Source organism: Rattus norvegicus, chromosome 8 (assembly GCF_036323735.1).
Source record: "Rattus norvegicus strain BN/NHsdMcwi chromosome 8, GRCr8, whole genome shotgun sequence".
Lineage (NCBI taxonomy): Eukaryota > Metazoa > Chordata > Mammalia > Rodentia > Muridae > Rattus > Rattus norvegicus.
This window is the reverse complement of record NC_086026.1, coordinates 38,869,729-38,882,013: the sequence shown is the minus strand read 5'-3', so window position 1 is coordinate 38,882,013 and position 12,285 is coordinate 38,869,729. Positions and strand designations below refer to the sequence as shown.

At 40.4% G+C, this 12,285-nt stretch overlaps 1 protein-coding gene across 13 annotated transcripts in view; it reads right to left on the bottom strand.

Moving 5' to 3' along the window:
- Arhgap32 (Rho GTPase activating protein 32) overlaps nt 1-12,285 on the bottom strand; it is a 260,593-nt gene that overhangs the window by 57,947 nt on the left and 190,361 nt on the right. The gene's annotated exons all lie outside the window — the stretch shown is intronic.

Below are 12,285 nucleotides of genomic sequence, written 5' to 3'. Positions count from 1 at the left end.
CTGGAGAAAACGTATAAAGAAAACCTTTACCAATATTTATAGATGTTTCCTCAGATAGGGATATAAATGGGACGCCATGCAGCAGATGTTAAAGGCGAAACATGAAAACTACATCACACTGCCTCCCCCTTTGTTGACGGACTGAGGAAGAATGAGGCTCTTCCAAGAGCGTGACTCATTAAGTTCTGAGCTGCAGAGCTCCCATCTGTGTGCGGTTGTTTTCACAGGCTTGTTTGCCACATTATTATTTCAATTTCTGGATGAATATTCTATGGCCCTTCTTAAGACTACAAAGACATAATCACAGGGTGAGTTGAAAAGGAGTTGTTAATAGATTATTGGCATTGCCTAAAAATTTTGAATTGGGAATTATTAAAGCCATGTCTTGCAGAATGATGTATTAAGTATGTTTTATTAGTAAAATTCTTCTAACATATATTTTTACTCAACTTCTGTTTCTCCAAATAAGTAAAATCCTTCCAAGATTGGTTAGACTATATAAGAACCAACTTGAAAAATGACACCCCCCCCCCCCGGCTTTTTTCTTGTATGCATTCAGCAAGAGGATGTGTGGCACACTGACCGGCATCCCTGCCAAAAGCAAGAGGCCCAATCCTGAATGCACCACTTATTACACTAGGTAAGCAACTTGGTCTCTTTGTAAATGATAAAAATTATCTCCTAAGGGTGTATATGAGAATTAAACAGATTGGTCTAACTAGAATGCATGTAGTAATCACTTGCCGAATGCTGTTATTATCCTGGTGTGCTGGCTACTGAAAACTCTGGGGCTCTAGCTCCTCACGCAGATGGAGAGCACACTATACCACCTCTTCCCTCTGTGTACATAAGCTGAGTTACTCTCCATTCCGTTCAATTTATAAACACCTGAAATGTGGCATAAAGACCAGATGGGAAAATAGCTCACTCACTCCCTAGGCTCTGGGCCTGAGTTAACAGCTTAGTTTCTCAACTTTTGAAATGAATCACACCACGTGCACTTCAAGAGTTAAAGTAAAAAGGGCTAGCTGGGTCCTTGAACCCAGGAGTTATCTGAAACTCAGCAAATAAGTAATTTCTGATCACTTGCCTAACAAAAACTGTCCAGAGCTTGGTGAGTTTCTTCAGCAGACTATGTCATCATATACACTGCGTCCATCGTCTGTCTCAATGTACGATTTAGGCATATGGAAAATTCCATCCCCACCCTATGCAGATCTGAATACCTCACTGTAATCCCCGTTTCTCAGCACACTTCTTCACACACTGTAACATTAGGCAGACCAAATATTCAGTTCTAGATTTGGCATTCCGGTGAAACTAAGGCATATGTAAATACAATGTGAGTCAGGCTACTCTCCTGTCTCTCTTGTGCTTTTAGTCATCTCAGCCACCACCTAACCACAATGAAAGTCTAGCGAATCTTAGAGGCCTTTGCCTAATTCTCATCAAGCTGCTGACTCCATGGTGGACAGCATCTACCTTTATTCTTATTTTTCTTTTTCTAAGTACCCCTGATGTTTTATGTATTTGTAGAAGGCAAACAGAGTCTGTGTTCCTATTATAAATAATCCACCATAAACAAATGAAACTGTATACTGTTGAAAAAAATTACTCACTAATGTAACTAACATTGAAAATATAGTTAATGAATACTGATACATATTGGAAAAATAATTGTTGAGCACACAGGAAATTCTAAACCACCCAATATGTTAAGTAGTGAACATGTCTAAAACCTTGGCAATTGGATCTGCTTTCTGTGATACCTTGTTTTCTTATCTTAGTGCTAGGAAGAAGAGAAACATGCCTTTCAATCCTCTGGGATCAAAATAAGATTCGGCTTTGGAAGGAAGATAGCAAAGAGGCACAGAAAGACATTAAAAGAAGAAAAAGAATAATCTTGAGGGAAGGCTTGGACAGAGTAAGGAGGGGCTTACTGAAGAGGAATAAGAAACATCATGTCAGCAGCTTCTCCTTAAGTCTCTGCAATAGAGCAAAAACCCCACAGGGTGTTATGCCTGGAACTGTGCTGTTGTTTACTAACAGCTCCCAGTGAGGCAAATGACTTTGACTTAGGGCCTTTGCTAATGTCTGTGGCATAAGCCCCCTATCACAGCTGGTTTTAAAGTGCCAGGGGGCACAGGATTGAGAAGTGATACAGAGTGGCACTTGGTCACATAATATTTGTATCACAAGCCCGTGAAGAGAAAGGAACCTCAAGAGCACATAAGGTGTAGTGGGACAGTGAGAAAATACTGCACTTAATACAATCCACTCATTGTAAACTTACATACTGCAAACTTCAGCAATGGTTGCACTAAACAACTGCACCATTCACGCGGTTTTACCAGTGAGTCCAGCTCACCCGTAATCTGTAACTACCCCCTTGTTCCTGTCCCTGTCCACTCCGATGGCTCTGAGAGCCAGTCCCCGAGGGGTCTTTGAAGCAGCAACCAAAACCTAAAAAGGAATTTCAACTTGACAGCAGCAATGCTCTCACGGACTTCACAAACCCTTTAAGTTTACTTTATGGAGAGAGACAAGGGTTCAGAAGAAACCCTAAGCACAGTTCAATTGCTGCTCAGTCGCGCCAAGCTAAAACTCCAGCTTCTTATTTTCTCAGTAAAATTTTCCTGTGCCCTAAATCTCTGGTGTTTATATTTCATGATCGATGCTAAAATTCAAGGGATTTTGATGCATTCGTGCCTATATTTCCCCTTGTTTGATTCTGTCCGGTATGGACACCCTGGTCACCATTTGAACAGTTAAGCCTTAATTTCTTTCCATATTAATCTTGTTCCTGACCAAACCCAGCGACACCCCAAAGAAAACCAACACTTTTCTATATCTGCATATTCTATTTCTAAAGAAGATCACATACCTGAGAATACTTAAACCAATATGAATTTTCAGAAATTCAAATTTTTCCCCTTGCTGCAACCATTCTCAGAGCGCCCACTTTGTTTTAGACTGACCCCAGTCTGACCCCCAGGCCCTTCCCGCCACCATCTCATACACGCAGACGGCAGATCACAGTTTGACAGTTTAAAAATGGTCTGTTTAACGTTTTAAAACCGGATCCAACTCTCTGTTTCCAGTGAGTTGCCAGAAGTAGAAAACTGTATTTTTCAAAAAGGAAGAGACAAAGCACAACAAAGCAGGCAGGAGCTACTGCAGTAAGAGATCTTAAAGGTGAAGGGTACGTTCTCAGTCCCTTAGTTCATGTGTGGCTGCGCTTTCTGGTACTGAGCAGGTCTTGCTCTGGGTTCGACTTCAGTCATTCCTCTCCCTACACCCTTCACCTCCCACAGAAAGACATTATGTTGCCTTCTGGAATGCCCACTCTCTGATTTCCATTAGAAAAAGAGAGCTCTACTGCCTGACAGACTGGTTTGAGATTCAGAAATGAGGTCAGAGATGGGGATGTCAATCTGGGAGCTGACAGAACACGCTGTGTAGAGCTCCAGGAGCAAAGAGGAGCCTGGAGAATGAGAAGGTTGCTCTCCCCAGAACATAGAGGCTGGACATTAGAGCATCACCCGGTGAAGGCAACAGAAAAACAGTCAGGACTTGTGAAGTACCATGCCACCTCAGTTGAGACAAGAAATGCCAGGAAGACAGTAACTTCATACCGATGAAAGTTTAGATATGAGAAACAAAAAGAACCATAGAAATGTTTGTGCGTTATGCCAGAAACCACACATGACGTCATGGATTTAGGTTTAGGATTACACTTGTGATTTATGGCTGTTCAAGAAAACTGGAGTCTACCTCCCCAGAATGCAATGAATAGGGACCTGAGGACAATTAAAATCCAGGGGAGCCCTGCCTAAAGCTAGGCTTCTTAAAATGACAGTTACGTAAATGAGGGTCATAAAAACTTGGCAATAGTAAAACGTTTCTGCATTCGCAATGACCAAAGCGTAATTACAAACCAAATACTAATGAATCCAAGCTGTCTCTGGTTGTGCTTCCCTCCTGTCCTATGGAACTGCAGTGTGGGCTCTGAGCACGCAGCAGACACATTTGTACTGCACACACCACACCAGGCAGGACTTGCAAATGGCTTGGCTTATATTTGAGGCTACTGAACGCCGTGATTTACAGTGGTTTTACTTCTGCACTTAGAGAAACATGATGGTTTAAAACAAAGACTTCTAATTTCCTGCCATCATTTTTCAATAACTCTGAAATAGTGCATCTCTGGACCACCGTTTTATTAGAATGCTTGATTTTAAAACCTGCTGTTTGGCAGAGTGTGGTGGAAGACACATTTAATCCCAGCATGCAGGGGCAGGCAGATCTCTTTTGAGTTAACGGTCGGACTAGATTATATAGTGAGTTCCAGGACAGCCAAGGCTATGTAGAGACCCTTTCTCAAAACAAACAAAAGCAAAAAACAAAACAAAAATACCCTGCTGTTTCGGTTTAATAAAAATCATGAAACACATTTTGGCCAGAACTTAGGACAGAACTTCCAACACTTTCTATAATGTCCCTAAACATACTTCTAATGTTATATTAGGTATTTATGCAAAGTGTTAAACTTAGCGTCGATGATTACAAAATCAAGCGTGATCAAAGATAGATGTTGATGATGTCCTATGTCCTGCAGTATAAATCTGTAGTCAAGGTTTTGTATGCAAAGATAAAGAAGTGCATCATCAATAAGTAATAAAACCATATATATACCAAAGAACTGCTTAAAATAAATCTATGACTTATTATCAGTAAACGTTTTATTTATCTTTCTACTTTTCATACCTGTACACCCAGGACTGTTCTCTAGTTCCAGTTCCTGGGTTGTTCTCCGTGAAAAGGGTATGGGAAAAGAAGTCAAAGGTGGCCTGGCCTGAGGCAGGACAGAGATTGACACTGGTCAAAGGTCTGAGTTCTCCCCGCACTCCAGAGAATATTCAGTCTCATTCATCCTCAGTACCAGCCTAGCGATGGCACTGGGGAGGGAGGGGGTGAGGGTGGCTCTTGGAGCCAACCTGACTCCGGTAGCTTGTTAACCTACAGTCTGTCTCTTCACTAGTTCTCCACCTTTGGAAAACTGGGATTGTTTTTCCTAGCATGGCCACGTCTGTCACATCTACTGTTCCGTGCTGGAGATAGGGGAGCACCCAGGACACCATTGCAGCTTCTGCCCAGTGGGGCTGTCTCACGTTACGTCCATGCTGTGCTAATAAAGCTTAGCCGTCCCTTGTTCATTTGCCCTCTGTTGTAAGAGTATGGTCCCAACCACACACGTGAGGGCTGGGAAGAAAACATTTTTATCAGTTTTAATGTAATGGTAAGCTCAGACTCCAGACTGGTTAGAGGCTGTAAATACAAGAAGTGGGTGATGGGAAGTCCAAGAACAAGGAAATGTCCATGTGTCCTCCTCACAACACGGAGGATGAGGCAGAGGTCTCTTGCGTGGCAAACACCTGAGAAGATTCTGTTTCTTTTCTAATTAAGTCAAGGAAATACCAGATAAAACAAAATAAATTACAACTGCCTTAAAACTATTAATTTCCTTTACTGTTTAGAGAGACACGAGGGCAGAAAAGAGTAGCATGTTTAAGTTGGAGTGAGTTAATGGTTAAATGTGGCTGACAAGTAAGTTTATATAAGAAGCCATTGCTGCTCTTGCAGAGGACTTGGGCTCAGTTCTCAGTGCCCAAATGCCTGTCACTTCATTCCAGGGGATTCAATGCTGCACTTTTGGTCTCTACCAGTACCAGGCACACACGTGCGCACATGCGCACACACAGACACACACACACAGACACACACACACAGACACACACACACAGACACACACACACACACACACAGAATGCACTTACATATACATAGGTAAAGCTATTATGCACATAACAAAAAAATTACATCTTTTTTAAAGGTAGAGCACTGGAATATAAGAAAGAGACAAAGAAGAATGAGAACCTGTGAGCAAAGGCATGGCTGGTCATTTTATCATAGCAAGGAGTTTGAAGTTCTTTCTGTAGGAAAGGAAACCAGCAAATTCTGAACATCAGAGGGACAAAAGGTCTGTTTTAGGAAGAAATCTGGTAGCGATGAGTCTTTCCAAGTAGAAGGGATGAGAGATATAAGAAGCAGAATGTCACGGAAAGTCTGCAGGAAGAACGGAATAACAAAGGCATAACAAACCTACAAAGTGACGCGAAGACGAGTAAATGGGTAGAGGAGACAGGTTTTCAGCTTGGTTGGATATAATTTTTTCTTTTACCCTTCCTGAATTCAATTGGTAAACAATGAACTTCATGTTTTTAAAAGAACATGGTAACAAGTTCTGACACCACAGTCAAGGTAGCTCATAGGAACATCATCCACCAGAAGGCTTCCTTGTATCTCCTCCGTCCTCACACCTCGCCCTCTACCCTTGCTGCCAGGCAAGCCCTGGTTGCTACAACTGCACGTTACATTGAATCACCTGTAACTTGGTATGAACGAGTCCTGTGGAGTAGGGCTGCACTGTCTCCTTTCACACAGCATAATTATTTTGAAGATCATTCATGTGGTTACAGGTATAAATTATTAAGTCCTTTTATTCCTAAGTAAAACTTCATTGTATGGATGCTATCATATCCTTATCTCTAAGGATTATGATAATATAATCATTTACAGTCTTAGTCTGTTGTACATAAGATGCTATAAACATTAGCATTCAAGCTTTTGTATAAACATAGTCTTTCTTCTTGTGCAATTATTAGGAATGGAATGGAATTGGTGAGAAACGTGATAGGTATATAATTCACCTAAAAATCCACCAAAGTATAAACCAAACTGGCATGCAGCCCTACCTTCCAACCAGCATTGTGTGTTCTAAACCGTTAGCCTTGCCGCTTGAGTTATGGAGCTATAGGTCTTGGTTTTTACCTGCACTTCCCTAAGCATTGTTGGTGTTGAAAATCTGTATGTGTTTGTCATTCAAGTTCTTTTGGTTACATATATGTTCTAATTTTTTTGCTCATCTTTAAAACCAACTTCCTTTTCTTAGTGAATCGTCGAATTCTTCATATGTTCTGTCAATAAGTCCTTCATCAGATATAACTACCGAAATATTTGCTCCCAGTCTGTGTTTGTCTTTCTATTCTTTTTATGGTGCTTTGTAAATAGTACAAATTTTACAATTTGATAAAAATTAAATGCATTTTATAAGTTGTTCCTTTGCTGTGACATTCAGAAATCTATCCCTAATCCAAAGCCACAGACATTTTCTCCTATCTTTCATTTGAGGAGTTTTAAAGTTTACTTCTGGGTACGTGATCCATTTTGCATCATTTTTCACAGTTGATGCAGCCTATAAACTAAAGTTTATTTTGGAGGCAAAACGTTCCTTCATTGAGTTACTTCTGACGGTTGTTGGAATTACTTCTCCTGGTGTCTGTGGGTCCGTCTCTAGACTCTACCCTGTTCCACTAAGCTGTCTTCATTTGCATCAACTCCACAGCTCTCGAGCTAGAAGTTCTATGCAGAGCTTCCCTTTGTGCTTGCTCACTAACTGGTTGATTTTCCAATCAGGCCTGGTTTTTCTATCTTTTTTTTTATAATTCTCTAGAATATCTCTTTTTTTTTTCAGAAACCTTAGAAACCTTTAAAATGAAAATAGACAAGGGGTTGGGGATTTAGCTCAATGGTAGAGCACTTGCCTAGCAAGCACAAGGCCTTGGGTTCAGTCCCCAGCTCTGAAAAAAAAAAAAAAGAAAGAAAGAAAGAAAAGAAAAGAAAAAACAAAAAGGTACTTGCATTTATTCAGTCCTTTATTAAAAAAAAAAAAAAAGAAAATAGACACACTGTTTACAAACTTAGTTTGGATTATCCAGCAATGTAGCCTTAAGTTTTGAATAAAATATAAGAAGCTAGAGATTACATATGGAAACTCATATATTACTTTTACTATATGTTTAATTAAAGTTGAATTGCATAGATTTCCCCACCCCTTTTTGGGGGGCTAATATCCACTTATCAGTGAATACATATCATGTGTGTTTTTTGTGATTGGGTTACCTCTCTCAGGATAATGTTTTCTAGTTCCAGCCATTTGACTATGAATTTCATGAAGGCATTGTTGGTTTTTTTTAAATTGGATAGTTTTTTATTTACATTTCTAATTTTATTCCCCTTCCCAGGTTCCCAGACATAAGGCCTCTATCCCCTCCACCTCCCCTTCTTCTATAAGGGTGTTCTCCTCTCCATCGACCCCCTTCCTGCCCCCACAACAATCCCGTACACTGGGGGTCCAGCCTTGGCAGGACCATGGGCTTTTCTACTATTGGTGCCCCACAAGGCCATTCTCTGCTATATATGCAGCTGGAGCCATGGGTCAGTCCATGTATAGCCTTTAGGTAGTGATTTAGTCCCTGGGAGCTCTGGTTGGTGGGCATTGTGGTTCTTATGGGGTCGAAAGCCCCTTCAGCTCCTTCAATCCTTTTTCTAATTCTTCCAGTGAGGCTCTAGTTCTCAGTTCAGTGGTTTCCTGCTAGCATTCGCCTCTGCATTTGACATGCTTTGGCTTTGTCTCTCAGAAGAGATCTATATTAGGTTCCTATCAGCATATACTTCTTAGCTTCATCCATCTTATCTAGTTTGGTGGCTGTATATATATGGGCCACATTTGGGGCAGGCTCTGAATGGCCGTTCCTTCAGTCACTGCTCTAAACTTTGCCTCCATATCCCCTCCTATGGATATTTTTGTTCCCCCTTTTAAGAAGGACTGAAGGATCCCCACTTTGGTCATCCTTCTTCTTGAGCTTCATTTGGTCCGTGGATTGTATCTTGGGTAATCCGAGCTTTTGGGCTAATATCCACTTATCAGTGAGTGCATACCATGTGTGTTTTTCTGTGATTGGGTTACCTCACTCAGGATGATATTTTCTAGTTCAATCCATTTGCCTATGAATTTCATGAAGTCATTGATTTTTTTCTCCATCTTTATTAAATTGGGTATTTCTTATTTACATTTCAATTGTTATTACCTTTCCCGGTTTCCAGGCCAACATGGTTTTTCTATCTTACACCTTCTCTATTTCCACGTGAATTCTTTAATCTGCTCATATATTTCTACAAAGAGAGCTTGTGGGAGTTTTAACTAGGATCAATCTGGGAAGAAAGAATAGCTTGAGACCACAGCCTGTGATCACACAACCGTGGTCCATCTTCGTTTACGTAAATGGTCTCTCCTTAGGCAGTATACAGCACACACGTCCTTCACATCTCTTTCGGAGATACTTTAAGACTGTATTTTCTGATGCAATCATCAATGGCCCTCGTGTGCTTTCTCACTAAATGCCATTAAGTCTGTGGACTCCCTTTAAGAGAAAAGCTCTTGCGTACTGCGTAGATATGTCTAAATACTGTGTATTTTAAAGACAGAAATTACATTGCTTAAAGCTTTTGTGTGTGAAAATTTTAACTGTTTTTAAACTGTTTATGCCGTAGGTAGAGGTATTATTTGTAACTTATTTTAGAGTCAAATGAAAAAGCAGTAGAAGACACTTATCAAGCAGGGAGAACGTAGAGTTTGAAGAGCTCTCAAGAGCTACCACACATCACTGTCCAAAAAAGGCCTCTGTGAGACTGAAGCCCCAGGCATCACTTGGTAGGATAGCTCTGATGGTGTAGAGGAGGGCAAAGCAAAGGGAGTATCAGTGATGACAATGGCATCACCCTGAAAAATGTCAATGTCAGCGATGAGTGAAAACACACGAAATCTACACGTCTGTGACCTAACGCAGAGCTGATACAAATCAGAGCTCAGCTAATCATGACTGCATCACACATTTACTGTTTCTATGAAGTAAAACAATGTATCTAAAGTTCTTTTCTAGATTTTTTTTCTTTGTGTATATGTACATAAAGAATGTGTGCCTTTGCCTGAATGTGTGGGCCTGTTTACTTGCGTATGGGTGCACATCTATGCCAGCATACATGTGTACATGTGCACTTGGGAGACAGGGCTGACACAGCTCTTCCTCCTTATTCTTCTTGAGGCAAGGTTCCATTCCCACACCCAGTAAGCTTTTCCACACCCAGTCACCATTTCCTATATTCTAGGAATCTGAACTGTGTATGAAGCAATCTAGTAACTGAGTGATCTCCCCGGTCCTGTCTCTACACTTCTTTCACTTAAATAACAGTTTAGAAGCAGATGGCCCACTGTCATCTACAGCAGAAATCTATGATTTTTACAAATAGACAAGTAGCGGTCACTACTGCTCATTAATTGCTACTGTGATCTATCTGTTCTTTACCCAGCATGCCTGTTTCTCTGTGGGCTCTGCATTGAACAGTAGGCTGTTCACATTTTTTCCATGTATGATAAAAAGACTCTGCATCTAAAGGTGTGAGAATTAAAGGTTAATGAAAAGCACTGAGAATAGCACTTATGAAATGGCTTCTAATATACCATGTATTCCCTCTGCCCTTGAAAATGTGTGATGTTCTAAATGAATGTTACTAATATGACTTCTCATTACTTATTTAGAAAAAAACATTTTTCTCTATTCAATCTTGAGTTACGAAAAGGTGTGGCTTTTTTAGAGGGGCAAGATTTCCAAGTACCTACATTTTTATGACAATTAGTTACATAGAAGCAAATTAAACTTTTGGATAAAGACAGAACTAGTGCTTAGACATTGCTTTTTTTTCTTTTCTTGCCTTTTCTTTCTTATTGGGTGGAGTGAGGGACAGAAAACACTTCACAGAGTGTTCTGGAATAACTGAAAAAACTGGTGAACCTTGATCATCCTGTGGAGAACTATGAGAGCACAAGTATACCGAAATGCTGACACCTCCAGATGGGATTTTATCTTCCAAATTAGCCACACTGCCATTGTATATACGGAAGACACCCATGAGTTGGGAAGACAGAACGACTGCTGAACTGTATTGACTCCTCCCATCTGTGCACAGGATTAACAAAATGAGGCTCAATCAGTGGGCTTTGCATGTGCACCCAAGTCAACTATGGAACTTGCTATAAGACTCAGGCTCCTGTTCCATGCTCCGAGATGCTGATTCCGACAGCTAGCTTTAACACATCTTAATGCAGTCCAGCCCATCCCCAAAAAACAAAAAACAAAAAACAAAAAAAAAAAAAAAACAAAAAAAACAAAAACAAAAAACAAAACCCTCTAACAATACTGCCCTTAAACTAATAATGATCTAAGATGTTAACCACTACGCTGGTTTGCCTAAAGAAAAAGTGCTCTGAGGCCTTCCTCCACAATCCAAAGAGTGTTCCACACCTAGGAACATAAATCTGAGAGTGATGCCAGCTATTTTCAAACAGGGGAGGCTTCTCTTCTACCTGAAGTATGTGATATGATGAGAACCTTAGAAAACAAAGAAAAACCTTCAATATACTCCTTAGGAGACAAAACCCACACATTTCAGAATTTCAAATCATTGTAGTTAATATAATTTCGCACTTCCTACTCGCAGAAGTTTAAAGAAAAAAGAATCCTGGTGTAATTTAAACACATGGATGAACTTACCCTTCTGTTCCCACAGCAAATTATGGTCTGGCTAGGACAATGCACTGAACATAATGTGGCAAATTGCTGGTCTTAACCAACTACCAGCTGACAACCTGAATTTATGTAGTACACACAGGGACAAAATATACCAGAGGGGTCTAGCATCCTACACTACAACTACTAACGCAGTATTTGGGGGCTTTAGTCCTAGGATTCAGTGTTCCAGCTTAAAATCTACACAAAACCCAGAAGGGGATAGTAGCAACTTTACTCATCCTTGCTAGAACACAGGAACAGTAAGGTGTCCCTCGGAGGGTCAATGACACAGAAACTACAGCACATCCGTAACAATGAATAACGGATAATGTTTTTGAAAGAACACAACAGATGAGCTGCAGACATGGAAATACAAGAAATGATATGGGTATGAATTCTATAAATTTGTAGGAAATGACTATGAATTCTATGACTCCCAACTATCAGCGAGCTACAAATACCTGTGTTTGACAGGGGTTCAAGGAAGGAACGCATGAGTAACATATAGGAAAACTGTAGAATAATTAAACCAGTGTCTAGGGAGATTTAGTGACCAGTATACATGCTTTGTCAAAACCCTCAGAATAAATACCAATACTATACACCCTAATCTAAACACTAGATTACTCAATGTTAGTTTACTAATTACAATATAAACCAAGTCAAAATTGTTCTTTGGTTGTTGTGGAACAGAAACTGTCCAGCCTGTCTACTCCCCTCAGACCGCTTTCTAGCACGAATGCTTATTGCGTGCTGC